Consider the following 10,366-nt stretch of genomic DNA (forward strand, 5'->3'; position numbering starts at 1 on the left):
GATCTACATATTGTGGGGCAGGCTCCAAATTCCTTAATAGGATGCCCATAGCACAAGAGTTAATAACAAGAATCAACAAATGGGACTTACTTAAACTAAAAAGTTTTTTCTCAGCAAGAGAAACAATAAGAGAGGTAAATAGGGAGCCTACATCCTGGGAACAAATTTTTACTCCTCACACTTCAGATAGAGCCCTAATATCCAGAGTATACAAAGAACTCAAAAAATTAAACAATAAGATAACAAATAACCCAATCAACAAATGGGCCAAGGACCTGAACAGACACTTCTCAGAGGAGGACATACAATCAATCAACAAGTACATGAAAAAAATGCTCACCATCTCTAGCTGTCAGAGAAATGCAAATCACAACCACCCTAAGATACCATCTCACTCCAGTAAGATTGGCAGTCATTATGAAGTCAAACAACAACAAGTGCTGGCGAGGATGTGGGGAAAAAGGTACACTTGTACGTTTCTGGTGGGACTGCAAATTTGTGCGGCCAATTTGGAAAGTTGTATGGAGATTCCTGGGAAAGCTGGGAATGGAACCACCATTTGATCCAGCTACTGCCCTTCTCAGACTATTCCCTGAAGAACTTAAAAGAGTGTACTATAGGGATACTGCCACATCGATGTTCATAGCTGCACAATTCACAATAGCTAGACTGTGGAACCAACCTAGATGCCCTCCAATAGATGAATGGATTAAAACAATGTGGCATTTATACACAATGGAGTATTATGCAGCACTAAAAAATGACAAAATCATGGAATTTGCAGGGAAATGGGTGGCATTAGAGCAGATTATGCTAAATAAAGCTAGCCAATCCCTAAAAAACAAATGCCAAATGTCTTCTTTGATATAAGGAGAGCAACTAAGAACAGAGCATGGAGGAAGAGCATGAGGAAAAGATTAACACTAAACAAAGGCGAGAGGTGGGAGGGAAAGGGAGAGAGAAGGGAAATTTCATGGAAATGGAAGAAGACCCTCATTGTTATACAAAATTACATATAAGAGGTTGTGAGGGGAAAGGGAAAAAAAAGGGAGAGAATTGAATTACAGCAGATGGGGTAGAGAGAGAAGATGGGAGGGGAGGGGAGGGGGCGATAGTAGAGGATAGGAAAGGTAGCAGAATACAACAGTCACTAATATGGCATTAATTAAAAACGTGGATGTGTAACCGATGTGATTCTGCAATCTGTATATGGGGTAAAAATGGGAGTTCATAACCCAATTGAATCAAATGTCAAGAGCTTTGTAATGTTTTGATCAACCAATAAAAAAGATAAATAAAAATAATAACTGTGCTTCTTCCTTCATGATTAAGGGGACAAAGTATAAGAACTTGCCTTGCAATTGAATATGAATCCTACTGTGTACTATGTTTTAGTATATTCAGAAAGTTCTCCAAGGTGGAAGATCCCTGTATGAACCAGGCTGTGCACTGGTCACCAATTTCTCTGAGTCCTATGAAATCCAGCATACACAAACTCAAAAAGTTACGTGAAATTGATATAATCTCTTAAAGATAAGCAGTAAGGGACAACAAAACCCTACAATTCATCATGAGCTGATCCTGAAGACTCAAAAATCCACCTGGGACAGGTGGAGTCTCAACCATAAATCCCACTTGCACAACAGGAGAGATCCCACAAAAAAAGACCACCATGAACTTTGTACTCCATGGCATTGTGATAGCTTGGCTAAGAATTCAAAGACATTCTATTTCCAAAGGGCACTGAAAAAGATTTAGGTCATGTGGTCAGATTCTCACTATCTCAGGTTATTATATTCCTTGTTTATTCTACAGTTATTCTTGAGAACTACAAGAAAGAAGGGGGAAAGGCTAGGGAACTGGGTTGGACCAAGAGAATTATCCTAAACCCAGTATTTTCATGGAATGTATTGCATACATGTAATACATGCATACATGAATTGTTAAAAGAATCTAGAATACCTATCTCTAATTTCTTTCCTCATGAGCTCATCAATGTTTTGAATCTGGGTAATGCTCTACAAAATTGTGAGTAAATCAAGTTCTCTCTAGAATAAATAATGACACAGATTTATATATTTAATACAGCTCTAAGACAAAATAATAAAGATGCACCACTGTTTATACCAGGTGAAAGCCGTTTCTGTTGGTCTCTGGTTATTAATGTAAGAAAAAGGCATATACCATAGGAATAGCTACATTCCATGTACTATGCCAAGCTCTGTAGATTTATTTTATAAATTGGGTTGGAATCAGGGAACTCGTTTCAATCCCCGTAGCTTCAAAAGCCTACTCCCATCTCCCCATCAACAAAACAAAACAAAACAACAACAACAACAAAAAAAAACCTCAGTAACTTATCACTGTGCTTTGTGTGCTTTGTGTTTTTCACTAAGACTCAGATAAGACTCTTCTTCCCAGTATATTTCTACCAATAATTGCATTTCAATCATCTGGATCCTTTTAGGAAATTGATTTAGGGTTAGAGTCATTCATGATAAATTCAATGCCAAAATTTTCATAATTTATTGGACTTATCTATTCTAATTAAAGGAATTTAATGACATCTTTGCTTCTTTCCTCATAAGCCATCTTTGTACACAGTTTCAGTCAGCTTACTGAGCAAACAATTAAAATATTTGGCTCATTCTAGCTATAGGGCAACAAGCAATGAGGATGATAGGAAGGGACATAAGAAAATTTGTTTCCCTTGAAAAGTACATATTATAAGGATGTAGAAGCAAGGCATCATTGGCTTGAATAGACTGGTAAAAAAGTTCTGTTTTGCAGGCAAAACAGTCCATGAGGTTTTGGTGTTTGAGGTTCTCTGGAATGAATCTCTTTTGATTCTATGGTGCTTCTCTTTTCTATTCAATCTGTTGTTACAAAGAAATCTGACAAAGATTTGGATTCAATCTAAGCTGAAATTTAGCAACCCAGAACAGATAGGATGTCTTATTATTTGCTATGACAATTCTGCTGTTGTAACAATAGCAACAGCAAGAAGTGCTTTGGTCACTAGCATATTAAGATCTGGATTCTCTTACTATACCTCAAACTAGGAATTTAAGACTGAACTCTTACCATTTTCTGTCATCAAGCTCTCTAGTGCAGTTGGAAGCCTCAAGCCTTCCTTCTTTTCCTATAATCCTTGGTTCTTCCTATTTATTTTATATAAATAGGTACATGTTTCCCCATGTCTTGACTACAAATCCTATTTCACTTTATAGAATTTAAATAACTGATTCACATGTAAAGCCATTAACCACTAGAGTTCCCAATTCTGCAGTAACTAGATCTTCAATGCCTTCAAGCCCAATCAACTTAAATGACCCATCTACTGATTTTCATTTCCTTGAGAGCCTATTACCTCTCCAAGAGCCAAATATTATATTAGTCAGGATCCTTAGTTGCAAACATTAGAAACTATTCTGGCTTATTTAAGGAGAAAATAATTTTAAGGGCTATTATGGAACTTATATAAATTGGAAAGGGCCAGAGGGCATGATTCTGAAGCTAACCTCTCAGAAGCAATGATACCATATTGCAGGAGCTACTCTGGAAGAGATACTAGATAGTTTAGTGTTACTACAACAAAATGCTTGAATCTGGGTACTTTATGAAGTAGAGAAGTTTATCTGGCTCAAGATTATGATAGCTAGAAGGTTCAAACAGCATGTGTGTCCTGGCAAAGGTCCTATGTCTGAATCTTGACATGACAGAGAAGCAGAAAGGGAACCAGCCACATGCAGATTGGGCACATGTACAAAACAGTGAGTCAATACAGCCAAACTCACTTTATAAGGATTCAATGTCTTGGGAACTCATCTGATCTAATCACAGCTTTATTAATCTCTTCATGAGGGCAGTGCCCCTGTGATCCCACCAGACCTCACCTCATAAAGATCCACCACCTTGCAAAACTGTCACACCAAGACCATATTTCCAGCACGTGGGTCTTTAGGTGAATGGTGGTTGGTGCAAGATGTGGGTGGGTTGGGGAGCAATCATATCTAAACCATATTTCATACCCAAACCATGCCATATGTTCACTTACTAATGCAAATCTTATGTGGGTTCCAGCGACTAAAGAAATCTAGGTCACATTCTAACATCTAAAACTGCAAAAAAGTCTGGCATAAATTTGTTGGACATTGCCTTAAGAAGACAAACTAATGTGAAGAATCACAAGGGAAAACAGTTAACTACCACTAGTGATGAGTGTCACTACATGATGAGTGTCACTGCACGTTAAGAACACCTGACTAATATTACCCAACTTGAGATAGTCATTATTAGCATTCACCAATTATTTTTTGATTTCCTTCTTCTCCTAGATAGTAATGGAAAACTACACTTTTTTTCTTTTTAGAAGCCAACAGAGGTCATATGACTTCCCTCAGCTGATGGAATGGAAATGGAAATGACAGGTGTCACTATAGGACAGGAGTGTTTTTGAGCTGATATGTATTTCCAAGTCTCTCTTGCCCTGCTGCAGTGAACACTGAAGCCCCAAAGGGAGATGGCAGCATCATAACTGGGAGGATCTCTAGCAGCCCAGGAACCTGAATAAGTACTTTGAAAAGGAGCTCTTTGCTAAAGCAATGGACATACCGCAGAATCAAAAGAAAACACCTTTTATTCTAACTCCTTTAACTTTTTCTGTGGCATAATCTAGCCAATGCTGACAGGCATAGACCTCTCTCCTGACTATACATTTTATACTGTATGTACCTAACAGCTTGCAAGTCATGGCATTGGGAAGTCACAAAAACACTCCAAATTCAGTGTTCTAAAATTGATTCTGCACTTGTCCACGAATTGTTCTTCCATTGTTTCTTTCTTCAGAAAAGCATCCAACAGATGAGTCTATTTAATCTAAGAACCTAAGGATCTTTCCTGATTCTTCCTATTTTCTTGTTACCCATCTGCTGTCAATGTACAAGTGTTATGGTTTTTATTTTCTTTCTCCTTCTATAGTCCCATCTTGGTCCCACAGCTTAGTCCAAAAAACTATCCATTGTAGATTTATTGAAATAGTCTCATACCTAGTCACACACATTTATCTCTGCCGTCCAACAAGCCTCTACATTACAAACAGCATGGTCCTGTGGGGGTTTATTTGTTTGTTTTTAAATGTAGGGTCATTCCATAACTTTCATCTTTAAAACTCACTCATGGCTTTTCATTTCTCTTAGTGTAAAGCTGATATTCCTACGTGACTCTTTAAGACTCTACATGTTCTAACTTTTTGTTCATCTTATCTTCATGCTCATCTCCAAAAATGCTGTTGTCCAGTTCTTAGGACATGCCATCCTCTTTTCTACCTCAGAGCTTGTGTTCCTGCTATTCTTTCTGCTACCTGGAGCCTCTTCTTCAATCCACTGCTACATTCACAGCTACCACACCCACCTCTACATTGCTCCATACACCTACTCTGCTTTCTACTGACCATGCATTCTTTATATCTCTGGTTACAGTTTAAAGTCATCATCTCAGGACACATGCCTTAATTCCTCAATCCTCTGACCTGTTATAGACTCTCAACATACTTCATTCTCACCCTCTTCTTTTTGTAACTTTTATGGTGTTCATTTCCCAGATAATGTTTAAATTTCACGATGAAGAAAATATTGACTTTTCCTCCATAGTTTCTTCAATCCTAGCACATAATAGATAATAAGTCACATTTTTTTTAAAGAGGGCTTGAAGATGAATGAATGAATGAATGAATGAATGAATGGCTCCTGCAAGGAATGCACATCTTTAAAATACTTCCAGTTTTTTTAAAATTTCTTCTGCTAACTTAATTCCACCTTCAGCTGCCATTGCTGCTGCTGCTGCTCCTCCTCCTCCTCTTCCTCCTCCTTCTCCGTCTACTCCTCCTCCTCCTTCTCCTCCTACTCCTCCTCCTCCACCTCCTTCTTTTCTAATGTAGATTTTAAAATTATCTTCTTTTCTGGAAGTAGTGAAACAATCCCAGCTACTTGGGAGGCTTCAGTAGGAGGATCACAGTTTCAAGGCCAGCCTGGATTCCTTAGTGAGAATGGAGACCCTGTCTCAATAAAAATTTAAAAGTCTGTGAATGTAGCTCAGAGGTAGAGCACTTGCTTACAATGTGTGAGGCTCTGGGTTCAATCCCCAGAATGGCAGAAAGAAAAATAAAATTGTCACATTTGTTGTTTACATCATGCTATCTGTCCATCTGTCCTTTATTGTGTTTGATTGCCGTACTTATGTTCAGCTTCCAGATTGCATTGAATTGTTTTAGTGTCAGTCTTCTCAATTGTTTGGAAACTAGGGATTAGTTTGTTTATTTCTCATAACCCATGCTGGCATGGACTACAGGCACTGTTTTTGGAGTCTAGCATTTGCAGAAATGTCCCCCACCTCTGGGACAGTACAGAAAGAAAAAGAAATATAATAATCTAGTTTTTTCCCCCTCCAAATGGAAGGAAATTCTATTTTGGAATACAAATGTTTATAGCTTGTTCCATGTAAATATTTTAATTCATATCCAGAAAGCACTTCAGTAAATTACTGAAATATTAAAACTTGGGTTCTAAATAACATCTCTTTAAAAATTTCTAATATTTAATATGACTAATAATATTAGTCATAACAAATATTCTGTTATTTAAATCTATTCCAGTAGCATAATAATGTTATAAAAACAATCCAAGTAATGAACTAGAAAGAACAGAACAATTTTCATATAGATTAAGTCATGAACAAATGTATCTGAAGTATAATTCATTGGTAGGATCTGGGAAAGGATGTTTAAAATCCCATTCCAAGAGTAATTTATGACTGTTCCAGGATATTTGGTCTCTAATCAATAAATCATGAGCCAATGGGGTTTCTTAATGAGCACCATGTCTGGGATAGATAGTAGCAATTTGGCAGGTCCCACAGGTGATTTTTTAAAGTGAATCCAAATTCTCCACAGGTCTTGTCTACTTTCCATCAGTTTCTTTGAAGGGTGCATGGGAGCTGTCATAATGTGTTCTCCTGTACTATGTTGAAAAATTGAAAAAACTGCTATAAAAATGCAAATTTGAGCACATTAGTGAATTTTCTCTTGAAGCTGCCTGGATATCATTCAGAGAAATAATAAGCATTTGTGGTAAAAAGGTAGAAAGAGGATTTCAAAAGCAGTAGCAGTATGGTCTTCCAGCACACTTTTAAATAGCAACTTTGTTTTAATTAAAGTTTGACCTGAACTGAACTTTTTTTCCTATGTGAAGAGATTTTTAGAAGACACATAGTATTTCAGGGCAAATATATGAGTCAGAATTACTTGCATTACTGTGAAAATCAAAACTTGTTTACCATCATTGCCTAAGTCAAAGATCTCTCCAAGTAGAACTACTTACTGTTTGGCAAATTCTTACTCATTCTAATTTAAACTAGAGGCTCTTTAAATCTCTCTTTTAGTGAGAGAAAGGGGAACCCCATCAGCATGTGTGTGTGTGTGTGTGTGTGTGTGTGTGTGTGTGTGTTTTATTGTAGTTTACACTGGGGAAGATCCACTGTATATTTCTCCTGTTGGAAACTATGGGGTATGTGTCACAGTGCTCAGGAAGCATACTCTTCTAGATGGGATATAAGCTTCAACATCTGTTTTGAACCATAGGTTCTGGATGTTTTAAAACTTGGGCTTGCTGGTCCTGAAGGGACTACTTCTCTTAGAGCTAGCCAGTGCCTAGAGATTGTAAAGGACTGGTTTACAAGTCCAAGCACATCTTTTATCCCCAAACCAAGACATCCAGACCCTAGATCCCACCCACTATTTTTATGTACTTTCTCAAGGCTCTCACACCATGGACCACCATCCACCCACCCTAATCGCCTCAGGACCAGGTACTAGACAACTGTGGGGGCCCCTGAAGTTATTCACATTAGCTAACCCTAACCTGTTGGCCCTTGCTTGCCCATTCCTTCCTGTGGAAACCATAGTAAAGCCCGTTGCCCATATTTTCCCAATGTTCCTGCTGTCTCCTAACTTACCCTGATGCCTCCTGTGTGTCCCACACATGCCCATGATGAGCTGTGCACTGGATCCTCTTGAGATCTGTGAGTTTGAGAAACCATCCTTTCAGTGGCAAATGTCTCCATGGGCCTCAATACACCTATATCCAAAGAAAACCTACATTTTAAAATAATATCCCAGCTTGTACAATATTCCCAGGAATTCTAATCATTATCTTTTGGTCAAAGAAGGCATTTTCTTCCTTGGTGATTTGAAAATGCCAACAAGTTTCCAAAGTAATAAGTACCTGTGCCCAAACCACTCAAATTTCTTTTAAATTCTTTCTCTCTCTCTTTTTTTCTTCCTTCCTTCCTTTCTTTCCTGTTTTTCCTTGGCTGAAATATTTTAACTTCATTGAGGTATAATTGATATAGAAATACTACACATACTATTGTGCAAGAATTCAATGGGATGGGACCTGTATGAACAATCTATTGTACCATTACCACATTCATGGTGATGAACACATCCAGCATCTCCCAAAGACTTTTTGTGCTTCTTTGTTTTTGTTTTCATTGTATTTTATTAGATTTGCTTTGTTTTTTAATAAGACCACTCACATGAGATCTACCCTTTTAAATTTTGAAGTTTGCAATACTGTATTGTTAATTACAGGCACTATGTTTGCAACATATTTGTAATTAAAAAGGATACAATGATATTTTCAAAATAAAAGTATTGAGAGATGTGATCCCCAGTAGAAACTTTCAAAGAGAAACAGCATGTTTTTCTGAATAAAGATTCGAAATAAACTTGTAAAAGAAAAACTTATAAACATAAAAATACCATTGTTATAGAAACAACTAAAGAAATCAAAAGCCCCCTAGCAGAATAAGCTCATAAAGGCTTTAGATGTATTGAAAGTTTAATTTCATACTTACTCATTAAATCAGATAGTAAACCCTATGATACTTTTATAATTTAACTGATGGCAGAATAAGTATGGGATTTTTTAATTGAGACATAATATTTGTAAATGTTTACAAGATATAGTAAAATAATTTAATATATGTATAAAATGTATGATGATCAAATCAGGGTAATATGCACTTCATCTCCTAAAACATTAATCATTTCTATGCATTAGGAAATTTCATATTCTAGTTATTTTTAAATAACTACTTGAAATAACTATAATATCACAGATAGTTGTAGATTATAGTTACCCAAACATGATATAGAAAACCAGAACTAATTCCTACTCTCTAATTGTATTTTGTTACCCATTATCTAACTTCAGTATATCTACCTTCCTTCCTGCCCTTCCCAGTCTCTAGTGACCACTATTCCATTCTGAGATTGATTTTTCAGATTCCACAAGAATAAAAACATGTGGTATTCATCTTTCTGTGTCTGACTTATTTCACTTAACACAGTGACTTTCAGTTCCATCCATTTTGCTTCACATGATAGAATCTTATTCAATACTAAGGCTGAATTGTATTCCATTGTGAAATGTACAGCATTTTTAATACATGCATCCACTGATAGCTCACTTGATTCTATATCATGTGTATTGTTAATTGTGCTGCAATAAACTCAGAATGCAGACATTTCTTTGACATAATGGTTACATTTCCTTTCAATATATATACAGTGTTGTGGTTTAGATACGTGTTATCTCCCCAAAAGCTCATGTATGAGACAATGCAAGAATACTTGGAGGTAAAATGATTGGATTGTAAGAGTTGTAAGCTAACCAGTGGCTTAATCCACTGATAGGGAATAATTGAGTGGTAACTGTGGGCAGATAAGGCGTGGCTGGAAGAAGTATGTTACTGGGGGTGTGTGCACTTGGTGTTATACTTTGTCTCTGATGAGAAGAGCTCTCTCTCTGCTTCCTGATAGCCATGTCCTAAGCTACTTTCCTCTTCCACACCCTTCCACGGTTATCTGCCTCACCTTGGGCCCAGAATAAAAGAGTCAGTTGTTTATGGACTAAGACCTCTGGAACTGTGAGACAAGTAATTTTTTTTCTCCTCTAAAATTGTTCTTGTTAGGAATTTTGGTCACAGCAGTGAAAAAACTGGCTAAAACACCCAGTGGTGAGACTGCTGGATCATATGGTAGCTCTATTCTTAGCTTGTTAGGAAATCACCTTACACCACAATGGCTGTGCTAATTTACATTCCCACCAGCAGTTTCTATTTCTGCTTTATCCATATCCTTCCAGCATTTATTTATTTATTTATATTTTGTCATTTGATAAGACACTGACCATTTTAATTGATTTAAGAATGACATTAGAGTGCAGCATCATAGTTATCTTTCACTTGGCCACAGCTCAAAATAAAACCATCTCAACTCTTGAGCACCTAGCAGCAAATAAGATGT

Source organism: Marmota monax, unplaced genomic scaffold (assembly GCF_021218885.2).
Source record: "Marmota monax isolate L192 unplaced genomic scaffold, Marmota_monax_Labrador192_F-V1.1 WCK01_AAM20220418_F8-fsc00227, whole genome shotgun sequence".
Lineage (NCBI taxonomy): Eukaryota > Metazoa > Chordata > Mammalia > Rodentia > Sciuridae > Marmota > Marmota monax.